At 40.3% G+C, this 18127-nt stretch overlaps 1 protein-coding gene and 1 non-coding gene across 4 annotated transcripts in view; both read right to left on the bottom strand.

Moving 5' to 3' along the window:
• DIAPH2 (diaphanous related formin 2) overlaps positions 1 to 18127 on the bottom strand; it is a 1004885-nt gene that overhangs the window by 838760 nt on the left and 147998 nt on the right. The gene's annotated exons all lie outside the window — the stretch shown is intronic.
• On the bottom strand, positions 3040 to 3115 carry TRNAS-ACU (transfer RNA serine (anticodon ACU)). The gene has a single exon. It is a non-coding gene; the product is annotated as a tRNA-Ser (tRNA).

The following is an 18127-nucleotide window of genomic DNA, read 5'->3' as shown; positions in this document are numbered from 1 at the left end:
GCTCCCTCAGCTATACACACACACACACACACACACACACACTTTTACATAGTAAGCTGCTAATAAGATGTAAACATGTTCATCTATGAAGCTATTTAAAAACTTCCTTTGGGAATCTGTCATTACCTAACATTTTTGTCTTTTTATTTTTTATTTTTTTATTTTTCTGAAGCTGGAAACGGGGAGAGACAGTCAGACAGACTCCCGCATGCACCGGACCCGGGATCCACCCGGCTCGCCCACCAGGGGCTACGCTCTGCCCACCAGGGGGCGATGCTCTGCCCCTCCGGGGCGTCGCTCTGCCGTGACCAGAGCCACTCTAGCGCCTGGGGCAGCGGCCAAGGAGCCATCCCCAGCGCCTGGGCCATCTTTGCTCCAATGGAGCCTTGGCTGCGGGAGGGGAAGCGAGAGACAGAGAGGAAGGAGGGGGCGGGGGTGGAGTAGCAAATGGGCGCTTCTCCTATGTGCCCTGGCCGGGAACCGAACCCGGGTCCCCCGCACGCCAGGCTGATGCTCTACCGCTGAGCCAACCGGCCAGGGTACCTAACATTTTTATATCCATACCTCACAAAATAAAACCCCCTTCCCTAATAATGAAATGATAAAATAACTAGTATCTAAAATCCCAGTACCTGGCTTCAGGGACATCCCTGTAATTTCAGCACAAAAGGAAAAAAGCATGTTGCATGTGATGTTGACTTTACCACTGTTTCAGCTAGAACATCTCTAAATCCTTCTATTATGTCTACCTGTACCACTTTAAAAGGAAATTAATCAAGTGCCCCAGATTGGAAGTTGAGAAAAATAGAGCCATCGTGCCAAATATTTAGCAGCTATTTTTTCTCCTATTTTGTAATGAGTATAAATAATTAGTCTCGGTCAGCCTGATTACTTAGCCTATCAGAGGAAAGAAGAATAGTTAGTCATTAATTATATTCATTAAATTATGCAAAATCTAAGACTGTTTTGCTAATAAACTAGAGTATAACTAGCTATATAATTATATGGAAATCAATATGCCTTTGAGAGCAGTCATTTATCAAGAAAAAATTCATTCTATAACCAAACGGCAGTTTATGAGCACCTTACACTCTAGATAACAAAAGTTCTCTAAATCATTAGATTGTATAATCCTGAAAGGCAAGGACTTGGGGCAGAAATCCCTGCCTGGCTTTCTAGGCCTTAACACCACTGTAGGTAGGGTTAGAGTCTTAACCACAGTAGTTCCATTGCAAAAATTAGGCTGTCAAGTGTAACACTCAGACACTACACAACAATAGAAAGAACTGACTTTATTGTCGTTATGTGGATAACTGTATTTATAATGAGCATGCTTTTGGACAAAACCACACGTCTACTAATTTTTTTTAATCTTTTAAACAAAAAACCTGAAACAACCTGCTAAGGCACTATACGTTGAAGGCAATGACTATTTACAATTTAGAAAATAGAGAAAATCTTCTGCTTTGGCATCAAGCCTGATGGAATAAGGGAGGGGACAGAGTAGGATTAGGAATTACCCCTGGTCCCTTCTCTTCTGTAAAGTTCTTTAAAATGACCAAACATGGATTTTTCCCATTCAACCCAGGAATCTTCAGGGACTTTTTTTTTTTTACAAAAACACAGCAAGAGTCAGAGAGAGGGATAGATAGGGACAGACAGACAGGAACACAGAGAGATGAGAAGCATCAATCATCACTTTTTTGTTGTGGCACTTTAGTTGTTCATTGATTGCTTTCTCATGTGTGCCTTGACCGTGGGGCTACAGCAGACCGAGTAACCCCTTGCTCAAGCCAGCAACCTTGGGCTCAAGCTGGTGAACTTTTTTTTTTTTTTTTCATTTTTCTGAAGCTGGAAACAGGGAGAGACAGTCAGACAGACTCCCGCATGCGCCCGACCGGGATCCACCCGGCACGCCCACCAGGGGCGATGCTCTGCCCACCAGGGGGCGATGCTCTGCCCATCCTGGGCGTCGCCATGTTGCGACCAGAGCCACTCTAGCGCCTGGGGCAGAGGCCACAGAGCCATCCCCAGCGCCCGGGCCATCTTTGCTCCAATGGAGCCTTGGCTGCGGGAAGGGAAGAGAGACAGAGAGGAAGGCGCGGCAGAGGGGTGGAGAAGCAAATGGGCGCTTCTCCTGTGTGCACTGGCCGGGAATCGAACCCGGGTCCTCCGCACGCTAGGCCGACGCTCTACCGCTGAGCCAACCGGCCAGGGCAAGCTGGTGAACTTTGCTCAAACCAGATGAGCCCATGCTCAAGCTGGCAACCTCGGGGTCACGAACCTGGGTCCTCCACATCACACTCCAACACTCTATCCACTGCGCCACCGCCCAGTCAGGCTCTTCAGGGACTTTTAATGCCCTCCTGAGGTCCGCCAAGATGGCCATGGGGGAAGGGAGAGCTCTCTTTCTCATCTATTTGCAAGGGAGCTAGTTGAGGACAGAAGGTAAGGTCCACTTGTCTTTCTTTGTCCAACTTACATCACTCAGCACAATACGAAGTGCACCCATGTTGTTGCAGAGGGCATGAGCTCATTCCCCTTTATGGTGGAATAGTATTCCTTTTTCTTCGTGCTCCACTCCTTTATTTATTCATCTAATGACAGACACTTAGAATGCCTCCACACCTGGGCTACAGTAAATAATGCTGCAATGAACATACGGATGTATATGTTTTTTTGATTTAGTGTTTTGAGTAACAACTGGAACTGAAAAAAATTTTTAATATTTTTTTCTTCTTTTCCAAGTGAGAGGAAGGGAGATAGAAAGACAGACTCCCTCATGTGCCCCACTAGGATCCATCCCACAACCCCCATCTGGGGCTGATGCTCTGCCCATCTGGGGCCATGCTCGCAAATGAGCTATTTTTAGTGCCTGAGGTGGAGGCTCCACAGAGCCATCCTTAGTGCCCGGGGCCAATGCATCTGAACCAATTGAGCCATGACTGCGGGGGAGGAAGAGAATAAGAGAAAGAGAAGAAGAGAGAGAGAGAAGCAGGAGACGGAGAGGTAGAGAAGCAGATGGTCACTTCTCCTGTGTGTCCTGACCGGGAATCGAACCCGGGACACCCACACAGTAGGTCGATGCTCTGCCACTGAGCCAATGGGCCAGGGCCTTAAAATATTTTATAAAAAAGAAAGTAAGGCCCATGCTCTGGCTACAGATAACAGCAGAAACTGAGGGACCTTGCTCTCAATTTCCATAGGCTCTGAACCCCCAAAGGCTTTGCTGCACTGATCGGCCACATTGGCTCAGTTGTATCACCTACGATCGCTGGCTTGAGCAAGGGGTTACTTGGTCTGCTGAAGCAGCAGAGCATAAAAACGACAGTGTGATCTCCAAAATTAGACTCCCCGAAGCTTCTCACATCAGCTCCACCTCTTACTAGATGTGGAACTCTGCGCAAGGGACTTAACCTCTCTGGACTTCAGTTTCCCCATTTGTAAGATGGAAATAATCATTGTGCCTCACGTTGTTATGAGGGTGGAATTAGTGCATGTATTAAAAGCACTTAGGAAGGTGCTCAGCACATAATAAGTGTCCAATTCATAGAAGCTGCCATTACTTTCTTTATATTATTATTACTATTTCCTTACTTCCTAACTTATGCCGTCTTTTGGGATTGGACCAGTTCCTTCATTACCATTTTTTAAACTCCATTTTTGCCGTTTCTCTCCCAGGAAAATACTTTGAAGTCCAATTCAACTGTCTTCTATCTACTCCAGGAAGTTTTGCCTGCTGTTGAAGAGGCAATTTAGCATCGCGATAAAACTGTCTCTGGACCCAAAAGGATTTCTCTCGGCTCTGACGCTGACCAGCTATAATCTTTTGGACCAATTATTTAACTTCTCTCAACAGATCAAACAGAAAAATGTTAACTTCTTTGAAAGCAAGGCATTTTATCCTTTTTTTCTATATTCTCCATACCTAAGTATCATGCTAAGTAAATAATAGGAGCTCAATATATATCTGTGCAGTGAACAATCTGTCTCCTTTGTTTCTTTCTAGCATGCTTTACAACTGAATATGCAAGAAAAGTTGACTGTTTATGACCAAATCTTTTTTAGTTTCCATTAAGAATTTTTTTTTTTTGCCTGACCAGGTGGATAGAACATCAACCTGGCACACCGAGGACCCAGGTTCAAAACCCCAAGGTCACCACCTTGAGTGTAGGGTCACCGGTTTGAGCGTGGGATCATAGACATAACCCCATGGTTGCTGGCTTGAGCCCAAAGGTCACTGGCTTGAAGCCCAAGGTACTGGCTTAAGCAAGGGGTCGCTGGTTTGACTGGAGACCCTCGGTCAAGGCACATATAGGAAGCAATCAATGAACAACTAAGGTGCCGCAACTATGAGTTGATGCTTCTCATCTCTCTCCCTTCCTGTCTCCTGCCCCTGTCTGTCCCCCCTCTCAAAAAAAATTAATCTTTTCACAAATAAGATCCAAAGGCAAAATTAATGCTTACCAAATATGTCTTTTTTTCCTAATGTAGCACACTATTAAAATTTAAATGATGGCTTCCATTATACTAGATAGATAAAGAATCTTAAAGTTTATATATTATATGTTCCTATTTTTACCACATTGCTTTTGATATAAGTCTGAATACCACATCTGGCAGTTTTTCTTAAACTTGTTAATTATGCATGGGTAATCCTTAAAGGGAAAAGCTCAGAATGACTAGACATTTAAGGAAACGGAGAACATGACACCTATTTCAAAACACTTCAAGATGGATCTCAAAATGTCGGGCAGGAAGGAATACCATCTCTCCCGCTGACACAGATCACGGGCCAACAAGTATATGGTGAGCAGCACAAATTTAAATGCAGCCGATCTTAGAAACAAGACTTAAATTGTAACATTCCTTGATATACAAGTTGCTCAGTAATATTGAGAAAATCCTTCTTTCTTCAGTACGATCGTACAGGGATAGAAAGCACCAAGAGGCCCTGGCCGGTTGGCTCAGTGGTAGAGCATCAGCCTGGCGTGCAGAAGTCCCGGGTTCGATTCCCAGCCAGGGCACACAGGAGAGGCGTCCATCTGCTTCTCCACCCCTCCCCCTCTCCTTCCTCTCTGTCTTTCTCTTCCCCTCCCGCAGCGAGGCTCCATTGGAGCAAAGATGGCCCGGGCGCTGGGAATGGCTCCTTGGCCTCTGCCTCAGGCGCTAGAGTGGCTCTGGTCGCAATAGAGCGAAGCCCCAGAGGGGCAGAGCATCGCCCCCTGGTGGGCAGAGCATCGCCCCCTGGTGGGCGTGCTGGGTGGATCCCGGTCAGGCACATGCGGGAGTCTGTCTGACTGACTCTCTCCGTTTCCAGCTTCAGAAAAATACAAAAAAAAAAAAAAAAAAAAAAAAGGCACCAAGAGCAGCGTTCTCAGGGTCATCTCTGCACGGTAATAAAAGCCTCTGGAAAGCCACCAGGTGGGGTAAGTGAGAGACCTGTGGACCCAGTGGTTTTCAACCTTTTCCCACTTGGGGACAGGTGAAAATCAAATGATTGTGAGGACCACTAAGGCAGAAACCCCCCTGAGCATAGGCAAATTCAACTGAGATTTCTGGGTGTAGGGATCTTTCCACAACATCAAGGTAGTTAACTCTCTCATGGACCCACACGCAATTTCTGGCGGACCAGCCCGCAGAGCAGTGGTTGACAAACACTGCATGGACCCATCTGATTTTTCTGGACTCACTCATATAGTGAAATACGGATTTTTCTAATACCTGAACCTGAACCTGAACCTAATCCTTTCAAAATTTTGACCATCCTTGCTTAGGCTTGTGTTTGCCTTCCTATGTAAAATGTAAGTATTACACTACTGATTTTAACATAAGGCTATGAAAAGGAAGCACAAATATGTATCTAAAATGCACAAAATCATAATTTCCTTCCTTAACTATAGTTTTAAACATAGACAAAATAAATATATAATACCAACTTTAAAAATATATTACAAAGAGCAATTAAGGATGATAGAAACATTGCCTTTGAATTCTCTCATGGTGTTTTCTGTATACGGATCTCTTACACCTCTTTGGAAATCATCCAGTAATTTTTTAATTTCAAATTTTCTTCAATTTTCCACTTCATATACTTTATAGCTAAATGTGTGCCTACTTACAGAACTATCCAGAACAAATGAGGCATATGTATCTACCCAAATTGTTACAAGTAGCAACAAAAATCCAAAAAGAAGTGATTCTTACCTGAAGTCAATGATTCCTCCATTATTTGCAAATCATACACAAGTGTATCAGCTCGTGTCTTACTTCATAAGAATAAGTACGATAATTAGGAATTTTCAAGCTGTGAAAATCCCTGGAATGATTGCCAACAACAACTTTAAGAGGTCAGAAATATACTGCGTGCCTATTTCATGATTTCGATCTAAGTGCCAAGTGATACAGAAACCTTTGTGTGGTCTGCCTCTACTTGCTTGGAATTTAACTACCCACAAGACTGTTACTGGTATGTTTGGAAATTTTACCATGTGACTTCCGCCACCAGATAGTTTATAGAACTTCAGTATTGCCACTGGTCCTTGAGGAACCGCATTTCTTCTGCATCCAGAAAATAATGTATTTATCCTCACGCTTTTTTTCCCCTGCTAAATCAGTGTCCATCTCCATATGCATAAGTCATCCCCTATTGACTCAACTTTAATAGTATTTGCCACGGCCTACTGTCAAAGTATATGTGAGGGAGCCTGACCTGTGGTGGCACAGTGGATAGAGCATCAACCTGGAAGTCTGAGGTCATGGTCCGAAACCCCGGGCTTGCCCAGTAAAGGCACATACGAGAAGCAACCGCTATAAGTTGATACTCCCGCTTCCCCCCTTTTTCTTTCTCTCTTTCTCTCCTCTCTCTAAAATCAATAAGTAAAAAAGGTATATGTGAGGGAAAGTTGGAAAACTTTTTTTAGTTATGAAAGTAATACATGTGCACAATGAAAAGTATATTGAGCAGTACATCAAAATATACTGTGAAAAGTGAACATCCTGCTTCCCAGAGCAGACCACTGTTAATGCTGTTTTGTGGATTTTTCCGTACATTTTTATAATATAAATCCAAGTACTATATACACACACAGATCTTTGAAAAGAACGGTTCTTATGATACTTACTCTTTTGTACCTTTTCCTCTCAATTTTTATACTCCCATTGATAATGACTGTATACCAATGTTTTGGGTTCTCCTTCTTAGAGGAAAATGATAAGATTGTATGTTCATATCCTTTGAAATGACCTGTGGCTATGTGATTTATTTTGGCTGATGCACTGAGTAGAATGAAGGATCGTACTTCCAGATGGAAGCAATTAAGATGCTGTTACAGCCTGACCTGTAGTGGCGCAGTGGATACAGCATTGACCTGGAACGCTGAGGTTGCCGGTTTGAAACCCCAGGCTTGCCTGGTCAAGCACATATGAGACGCAGTCAGTGAACAACTAAAGTGAAGCAATTATTATCTCTCTCTCCCTCCTCTCTCTCTAAAATTAATAAATAAAATGTTTTTTTAAATGCCATTATGTACCTTCTACTTCCTTTATGTCATGTGGTAGAGCCCAAAATCCTGAGTGAGAATAACATGGGGCAGACACCCTCACTGACACTACTGGACATGAAGCATGAGCAAGAAATATGCCTTTGTTGTTTCAAGACACAGATTTTGAGTTTAACATCTCTGTGTTTACTAGCCTATCCTAATGGGACATGTTGAAGCTGATTGGCATCAGCACACACACATCTACCTGGTTCATTGAATTCATTACTCAGTATCCTTTTACAAGAATGAATAATTTCATTCACTTGATCAACAAGTACTTTATGAGCATCTACAACATCTTAATTATTGCTTTATATGCTTTAGATGTTCAAGTTCATTTATTCTCACAGCAAGTCTGTGAGAGAGGTTCTATTCTCACTCACAGTTTTCCAAATGAGGTAAGTGAAACACATAGACAAGAAATTAAAATTGTTCCCAAGTGCCCACAGAGAGGAAATGCAGAGACACAATTTGAACTGAGCTGTGACCCTAGTGTTGGTACCTTTCATCACCTAGTTATACTGCCTTTCCATATTCCGAGGAACTAGAGACTACATAAGCCTGTGAGAAAATATCAAATAGCTGCTATGATGGAGATAAAACAGAGACTTCTTTGAGCAGTTATACTTATGAATGACAAGAAAGAGTAGGTTACATAAAAAAATCTTTGCATGCCTGGCCTGTGGTGGCACAATGGATAGAGCATCTGACTGGGACATGGAGGATCCAGGTTCGAAACCCTGAGGTTGCCAGCTTAAGTGCAGGCTCATCTGGTTTGAGCAAGTCTCAGTAGCTTGAATGCAGGGTCACTGACTTGAGCATGGGACCAGAGACATGGCAACCATGGTCACTAGTTTTAACCCAAAGGTTGCTGGCTTGAGCCCAAGGTCCTGGCTTGAGCAAGGAGTCACTCACTCTGCTGTAGCCCCACCCCATCCCTGGTCAAGGCACATACGAGAAAGCAATCAATGAATAACTAAGGTGCCACAACAAAGAATTAATGCTTCTTAGCTCTCTCCCTTCCTGTCTGTCTGTCCCTATCTGTCCTTCTCTCTGCCTCTCTCTGACTCTGTCACAAAAAAAAAAAAAAATCTTGCAAAATGCTTTCCAAGCTGAAGGAATAGCTAGGGACAAAGCCCGTGAATGGAAATGACTGGGTATAGTCAAGAAACAAAAGAAGGCCCTGGCCGGATTGCTCAGTGGCAGAGCATAAGCCCGGCGTGTGGAAGTCCTGGGTTCGATTCCTGGTCATGGTACACAGGAGAAGCACCCATCTGCTTCTACACCCTTTCCCTTCTCCTTCCTCTCTCTCTCTTCCCCTCCCACAACCAAGGCTCCATTGGAGCAAAGTTAGCCCAGGCGCTGTGGATGACTCCATGGCCTCCACCTCAGGTGCTAAAATGGCTCTAGTTGCAACCCCAGATAGGCAGAGCATCACCCCCTAGTGGGCTTGCCAGGTGGATCCCAGTTGGGCACATGCAGGAGTCTGTCTCTCTGCCTCCTTGCTTCTCATTTCAGAAAAACAGAAAAATACAAAAAAAAAAGAGAGAAACAAAAGAAATTTGGGGTGGTCGGAGGGCACTGAGCTGGGGAAGAATGAAAGCACGCTTATCTTACCACTCTTCCTCTGAAAGACACATTGCAGCCGATATTCTCGTGCTTGCATCTTTGCGTGTTTGTATAGGATTAACTGTAAAATAAATCCCAACAACTAGAATTGCAGGGCCACATTTTTTTATATTTATTTATTTTCTTCTTTTTCCAAGTGAGAGGAGGGGAGATAGAAAGAGATTCCTGCATGCACCCCTACCCAGATACAAGTGGCAACCCATCTGGGGCCATGCTCACAACCAAGCAATTTTTAGTGCCTGAGGCGGAGGCAAGAGAGCCATCCTCAGCACCGAGGGGCAATACACTCGAATCAATCAAGCCATGGCTGTGGGAAGGGAAGACAGAGTAAGAGAGAGTGTGTGCTAGAGAAGGGGAAAGGGGGGGGAGGAGAAGCAGAAGAGGGAGGATGGAGATGGTCACTTCTCCTGTGTGCCCTGACCAGGAACCAAATCCAGGACATCCACACGCCAGGGCAATGCTCTACTACAGAGCCAATCGGCCAGGGCCACTGAGCCACATTTTAATAGATATCATGAAATTGCCCTTCAAAAAATGACAGAGGAAAAACGTGGTGCCTGTTTCCCATACCCTCTCTATGCTATTATCATATTATCAGATATTTTAACCTTTGCTAATATTAATTTGTTAGACTTAAAAAAATAATATGTTAATGCTGGTTAATCCACATTGTAAAAATTCTGTCTGAAGTACCTTTTATATATCTATTATTTTTATTACTTTAACTGTAAACTGCATATTACAGGGTTTTCCCATTTTTAAATTGAGGTTTTAATTTGCTTGTATTTATTTTGTAAAATGTCTTTGTATATTAACAGTATGAGCCCTTAGTCACATGTGTTGCAAATATATTTTTTATTCTGTAAAATGTAATATTTAACTTTGTTTATGATCTTTTTATCAAATCAAAGTTTGGAAACTGAATAATGGATCTTTACTGAGTTCAAACGCCTCTCACATCAGATATTAAATTCCCTTATGAGTTAAGGTCCATTCCTGGACTCTCTGTTCTGTTCCAGTAATCCATCTGTCTATTCCTAAAACAGAATTAAACTATTTTAATTACTGTAGCTTTAACATTTTTTCTTATTTTGTAAGATCAGTTCCCCTTCACTGCGTGTCTGTCCCGTTTTTTTCCTGGCTATTCTCAAATATTTGTTCTGCTAAGAAAAAGTTAACATTATATTGTCAATTTATAAAAAAAATAAATAAAACTTTTGAAATTTTTACTGGTACATCATTGAATGCCTCTTATTGCTATAATAAATAAAACTTTTCCATTAATCACCATTTAACTATTTGTCTATAAAAATGCTATTAAGTTTGATTATTTTACCAGATATTCATATAATGTACAAATCATTTATATATTCCTTTCTAATCTTTATATTTCATTCTCTTTTTTCATTGCATTGCTTAATACACACTGCTCTCCCCCCTGCAAAAAAATAAGAAAGAATGGGAATAAAGGGCTAAAAATTACTGCTGATTGGGAGCATCCTTATCTTGTTCCTGGCTTTAATGGGAAAGCTGCCAGCATTTTACCATTAAACGTAACTGTAAGATTTAGTTTAAGATATATACCTTTATCATCTTATGAAAATACATAACTTTTCCTACTGTATTAAACATGTTAAAAATAAGAATGATGCTGAATTTTATCAAAGACCTTTCGATAATACATATACTGAGATAATATTCTTCTTCTTTCTGTGGTATTCTAGAAATCTTAGTACAACACATTCACCACCTTTCATTCAGCTATCTATACTCTCCCCCAAAATCTATTTTTTAAGCACAATTTTCCCTGGCAACAATGTACTACCTCTCTGCCTAATGATGCCTATCGGCACCATTGTGGATCCTTCTTGATTAACATAAACCACACCAACTTACCTGTTAGAGAAATGGGAACAGGAAACTACAGTATAAAAATGGAATTCAGCCTGACCAGGAGGTGGCACAGTGGATAAAGCATTGGACTGGGATGTGGAGGACCCAGGTTCGAGACCCCAAGGTCGCCAGCTTGAGCACGAGCTCATCTGGTTTGAGCAAGGTTCACCAGCTTGGGCTCAAGGTGGCTGGCTCGAGCAAAGGGTCACTCGGTCTGCTGTAGCCCCCGGTCAAGGCATGTATGAGAAATCAATCAATGAACAACTAAGGAATCGCAAGAAAGAATTGATGTTTCTCATCTCTCTCCCTTCCTGTCTGTCTGTTCCTATCTGTCCCTGTCTCTGACTCTCTCTGTCTCTCCCACAAGAAAAAAAGAAAATGGAATCCAAATGTTTTATCCTATAAATCAAGACTTCCCAAACTCTTTCGTGAGACACTAGTATGTCACGAGATGCTAATAAATACTGTGTGATCGTCTAAGATTTAGAAACAATGAGTTAACTAAAGTTAAATGTTTAATCTAGGACATTTTGGATCATTTGCTGGATGAATGTGCACTGTGATTCTTCCCAGGAAGAAAGAGAGGGTGTAGCATGCAAAATTTCCCAAAGTTATATAGTCAAGACACCTCCCACCTCAACAGAAACAAACAGCATCCCAGTGGGCACTGGCATTCGAACATTCACATTGAGACAACTGCCCAGTCACTCAAACTGCTCCTACTGCCACATCAAGAAACCTCTCTCCAGCAGATGAGAAGCAGGCCGACTCACTGAGAGAAGAAAAGACAAAAAAAAAAAAAAATGGACAAAATTCTAGTGGCATTCTCATCTCTAATTGTCTCAAGTTTCACTCCTGTCTACACTGGTTCCACACACACAGACAAAAGTTCTCAAAGGACTCTTGGGTGGACAGTGTCAACACTGTTCTCATAATAACACTAAGATATTACTGGACTTTCTCACTTGCCTTCTCTTACAAATCTACAGCGGGACTTTCCAGAGGCTACGTGACTTGGGATAAATCATCATACTGACAGCAAATGAAGTATGTGCCTGTATGTTCACGTATTGTCAGTTTTTCCTCCATCTTCAATCTAATCAGAAAACTGCAATAGCTGTAACTCACATTTTACAAGTTCTTCGGGGTCCTCAATAATTTTAAGAGTTCAAATCGCCCGAAGACCAAAAAATTGGAAAGGCATTATAACTGACTAGTCTATGTGGGTTTTGTCCCTTGAACACAATTGGTTTTGCTATCTTTGGAAAAGCAGCCCTTCAGATCTTTGGTGTTGTTAATTCCATCTTTAACCTAAAATGCTCTCTTCACCTGGACTGTGGTTTCACAGATACAGAATTTTTTTTTTTCTTTGCAACAGCCGTCCTAACTCTGCCAATTTGCCATTCAGGGAATCTTTTCAAGCCCTTGGTTTGCTTTTTCTCTTTAAATCTTTAGTGAATACTTTCCCTTCCTTTACAATAAGAAAGTCAGAGCCTTTAAAAGGTGTTATATAAATAACGGATAATAGAACGAGCTTCGAATATCAGAGGAACGAATTAAAATTATGATTGAACCAAGTCTTCAATTATTGATATAAAATAACTATTACTTAGTTTTATTATCTAAGAATGTTTCATTTTGCTGGACTATTCTAGGCTTTATACCAATATTTAACCAAGAAAGCATATCCTAGTAAATGTATATGGAATTTTTTTTAATTTTTCTATTGATAGAATAAAAAGGGGGGAAGGAGTGAGAGGGAGAGATGGAAGGATAGAGAGATGAGAAAGAGAGAGAGAGACAAGCATCAACTCGTCATTCCGTTTCGTTGTCCCATTTAGTTGTATACTCACTGCTTCTCTACATGCCCTGACCGAGCATCAAACCCATGACCTCAGGGACAACACTTTATCAACTCAGCCATTCGGCCAGGACAGGAATAGAGTTTGCAAAATATTTTAAATTTATAATACATATTTGTCCCTCAAATATAATTCTATTTCAAATATTTAAGTAATAATTTTCCCCAAATAATTCAAACTTTAACTCTTTCATATACAAAAATCAACTGCTCTATTACTAGGTATGTAGCTGTGCAACCAACTATAGAACCTAGGATAAGCCTCTTTCCCTTTTTCAAAGAAGGGCACTGGGCTAAATGATCTCTTCTAGCACCAACTGCTTCTGACTCTGCAAACCAGGAAGGCTCCTTACCTTTAAGCTAGGTCAGTGCCAGGTCCCTGCCTCCGGCCAAGCGCACACATATCCGACTGAATGGCAGGATTTGAGTCTCATGGGAAATGTAGAATGGTGGGAATCTATATATAGGTATCTGATAGTGAAGTGCATCTTTCTGTTATTCTAATTATACTTGTTACTCACATTCAACATTAATGTTTTTAATGACCTTTAACTATTAAAATCATCGTATGTTAAACTTACTTAAAGTTTTAGGTGGTCTTAAATACTAAATTGCAATGAAAATGAAAGTTAAATAGCCATATGGAAAAAAAGAACTTCAGAAAGCAGCATGTACTTTATTTGAACACTGGACACAATTTAAATACTGTATTCTATATATACCTTGGCCAGTTGGCTCAGTGAATAAAGCATTGACCCAGCGCACCAGAGGTCTTGGGTTCATGACCCGCCATCAGGGCACATAGGAGAAGCAATCAATGAGTGCAGAGCTAAATGAAACAACTAAGTAAAACAACAAGTTGATGTTTCTCAATCAAATCAACAGATAAAAAATTAATTTTTAAAAAAATGTTTGATTTAAAAAATAATTCTATATAGAAACAAAGTGGCAGAGAGAATACTAAGCTTTATAAAAACTATTGTGAAGGCTTTTTGCAGGATGAATGGGAGGTAGAGAAGGTAAAGGTGAAAATACAGAACCAGTCAGGACCTGACGGACTCTGAGGAGAGGTTGATTCCAGGGGGCACAAGGACAAGAATGAGTCAGGGGAGCCTGGGGTGGCTGGCAGGGTGAATGGAGATGTTATCAACAGTGACAGGACAGAGAAAAAGCAGACATGGGAGGCTAGAGTGAGTAACAGGGGGAAATGACGGCGTCTACATTAGAGATAGTAAGTATAAGGTGCCAGTGGACATTTCAGTATACCTGAAACCAATCATCATTATGGGTACCTACTATAATATCTTCTTATATAACAAAAAAATAATATAAGCAATTTCTGCCTGACCAGAAGGTGGCACAATGTATGGAGTACTGACCTGGGATGCAGAGGACCCAGATTCGAAACCACGATGTTGCTGGCTTGAGTGTGGAATCATAGACATAATCTCATGGTCCCTGGCTTGAGCCCAAGGTCGCTGGCTTGAGCAATAGGTCACTCACTCTGCTGCAGCCTCCCCCCCCCCCCCCCCCGTCAAGGCACAGATGAGAAAGCAATCAATGAACAACTAAAGTGCTGCAAGGAAGAATTGATGCTTCTCATCTCTCTCACTTCCTGTCCATCTCTATCTCACTTTAAAAAAAAGTTTTTTTATCTAAGAGAATACTATAGCTACCTAGATTTTTAATAGACCTGCTTATGTACCAAGAAAGAGATCGTGCTTCTAGTTTTGTGACTTAGCAGAATTTTCTACCCACATAAGCAGGACCAATAAAAAATCCACTTAAAAATCTCCATAAAGGTATATGTTCTACCAATTTATGACTGACAATATTTTTATACTTTAGCAAAAGAGTAAATACAAGAAAATAAATGTAGTACTCACATAATTTACATCAAAATTTTGAAGTTTTTTAAAAAGAATGTATCTGATTGGAGGAGTATTTAATGCGTGTGAGGGAGTGAAAAGGTTAGTTACATAGAAACTACCACTTCCAAAAGGATTAAATGTCTCAGCTAAATAGAAATGCCTAAGCAAAGCAATTGCTAATACACATTTGATAATATGCAGCATAGGTTTGTGACAATGGGATGTATGTTCCTTTTAAATCTTTACATAAATAATTAAGGGAGGAAATCATATGGTCCATAGACCCAATTGTTTACATATGCAAATCAACTGAGGTTTTCTTTAAATGGCTCATGAGATTGGTTATTTGAGAAAATCAAAAACATTTGGAGGGAAAAGCATCCAGACAAACATCTGTAGGTAAATTTAACTACTATATTTGTCCCTTGCAACTATGCAAGATGTTATCATCTCTTTCTGAATACACTATCTGAAACTGTAACTATGAAGCATTTATTTGTTTGTGTTTGAAGAGCTCATTGGCACGAGCGTAGACAGTGGGACTTGTACATGTGACCCAGGGAGCAGATGGGAAGATGCTACCAACTATCAGACTCGGTTTTGTTTTCCTCTCCACATCTGTACCAAAGCATTCCAGCTCCAATAAGTTGATAATTTAAGGGCATACAATTTTCCCCATGTGTGCTCTTCAACTCTGAATGTCTGGTGCTCAGTTAAATTTCATCTGTTTACAATTTTTTCCCTTACAAGGTGCTGTTTTTAGCTTCCCAGACTATTAACAAAACACAAAACTTGGCTACAAACCCGCTTCTAAATGTTAACTCTCATTAAATCCATTATCGTTATAATCTCCCCAAATATACTCCCCAAAATGGTCAAAATAAATTACTAATATGGTGTCTTGTCATGAGTTGAAATTCACATGTATCTAGAACAGGGTGTGGAGGGAAAGGCAGAGATATTTATCTATGTATTTTCTTGTTTTCCCTTAGTCAAATCAACAGATATATATAACATATTTGGGTTTTATTTTTTAATATCTAAAAAAAATGGTAGGTAAAAGAATTGCTGCGGGTTCCTTCATCATCTGTCCTCACACCACGAGAAAGCAGAAATATACTATATTTCTATTCTTTACAAACAAAATGGGCAGTTGTCCCTTGCCATATCGCAGTTCACTTTTCATGGTCCACTGTATCGTAGATTTTTAAACTGTATATATCTAATTTTGTATTGTGGATTTTTTGCTATATTGTGGGATTTGTGGCATTTAGGTATTTTTATATATTTATTATTTTAATTATGTTTGCAGTAAAATAAGTATTTTCTAGCCTTAAAATTAAAAAATATAAAAAATATTAATTAAAATATATTAAAAGTATATTAACTTGAAATAAAACCTTAAAATATATATGCCTGACCAGGCGGTGGTGCAGTGAATAGAGCGTCAGACTGGGATGCGGAACCAGGTTCGAGACCCTGAGGTTGCCAGTTTGAGCGCGGGCTCATCTGGCTTGAGCAAAAAAAAAAAAAAAGCTCACCAGCTTGGACCCAAGGTCGCTGGCTCGAGCAAGGGGTTATTCGGTCTGCTGAAGGCTCATAGTCAAGGTACATATGAGAAAGCAATCAATGAACAACTAAGGTGTCGCAATGCGCAATGAAAAACTAATGATTGATGCTTCTCATCTCTCTGTTCCTGTCTGTCTGTCCCTGTCTATCCCTCACTCTGACTCTATCTCTGTCTCTGTAAAAAAAAAAAAAAAAAAAAAAAAGGAAAAACCTTAATATATATATATATATATATATATATATATATATATATATAAAATATATAAGGTCACTACTTCCTGGATTTTCGCCTATCGTAGGAGGTTCTGGAATGTAACCCCTGCGATAGAGGAGGGACCACTGTATCTCCTCTTGCTAAACTGAGAGGTGATAAACGAGGCAGGTATACAGAGTTTGTTAATTCTATCAGTGAATGTTACACAGTGACACTGAAGAGGAATAAAGATAATGTAATCTATGCAACCTCTCCTTCCTGACCATTTTTTCCTTTCACCTCCTTCCAAAACCAAGACAAACTCATCAGAAATATGGAAAATACAAATGAGTTGATATACTCATTTAGCAAAACCACTGATAATATTTTAGCACACAGTCTTGTCTTTTATTCTGAGGTATTATATATTCTGAAACAAAATTGTGGTCATACTACCTTTTTTTTTTAATCACTTTGAGTCACACTGAACAAATCATTACTGAGAAAGAAGGTAACAAAACTTTTTTTTTACTTCTTACTTTTTTATCTTTACTTATTAATATTGGTAAGAGAGGAAGGGGGAGAGAGGCAGAGGAAGGGAGAGGGAGGGAGGTAGAGAAACAGGAACATCAATCTGTTACTGAATGTGCCCTGACCGAGATCGAACCCACAACCTCTGCGCTTCAGGATGATGCTCTAACCAACCGAGCTATCTGGCCAGGGCGGTCATACTGCATGTTGTATATACATTTCATATCCTGCTTAATATGTTATGAACAATTTTCATATTATTAAATATATAGAAGATTGGTTTTAATATCATGTTATAATTACTCAAATAGTTACTACTGGGTATCTGTGCTCTAATTTTCAGTTTAGAACAAATGCTGGCATGAACATCCATGTAGAGTCCTTTTTTTTTATGCATGAGCTGCCATAGGAAATTTTTTCACAGACAGACTTCCAAGGGGTCAGTATAAACATTTTTATTGCTTGTGTTTCATTCTGCTAAATGGCCTTCCAGAAAGGTTGTACATTTTCTAAATCAACCATCAAAAAATGAGAATGTGTTCTTGGCACCTTCGCCAAACACATAATTACTTTAGACCTTATTTTATCTATTAAATTTCACCATTCTTTTCATAGGCATTTCTTTTATTACTAATAAGGCTAAACATATGTCCACCCAAGTACGCCTATATGTGCCCTTACACAGATCCCGTAAGCCCACTAATACACACTATGAAATTCACATGAAACTATTCTTCCTTGTATTATTCATTTCAGTAATATCAAAATAGTCATTATGTAATGATACAACATTAAAACAAAGGAATATTGAATTTAGTTTCCTGAATAATTCCTCTGTTTCTTACCTTCCCAGTAGCCACTGGCTTGCTGTTGGACTGTGCATGAAGGGAAAAGGGAACTAAATATATACATAAATGGTAGCCTGATGTTGTTTGAATGAAAGAGGTCGTGTTTAATTCAAGGGTGGGTTTTGATGCCTTTGAGTACAGATTGTAAAATATTGAATTGGACAGATAGGTGGCTAGTATTCACAGAG

The sequence above is a fragment of the Saccopteryx bilineata genome, chromosome X, assembly GCF_036850765.1.
Source record: "Saccopteryx bilineata isolate mSacBil1 chromosome X, mSacBil1_pri_phased_curated, whole genome shotgun sequence".
Classification (NCBI taxonomy): Eukaryota; Metazoa; Chordata; class Mammalia; order Chiroptera; family Emballonuridae; genus Saccopteryx; species Saccopteryx bilineata.
Note: the sequence above shows the minus strand (reverse complement) of the source record. Positions and strands in the feature narration are given on the sequence as shown.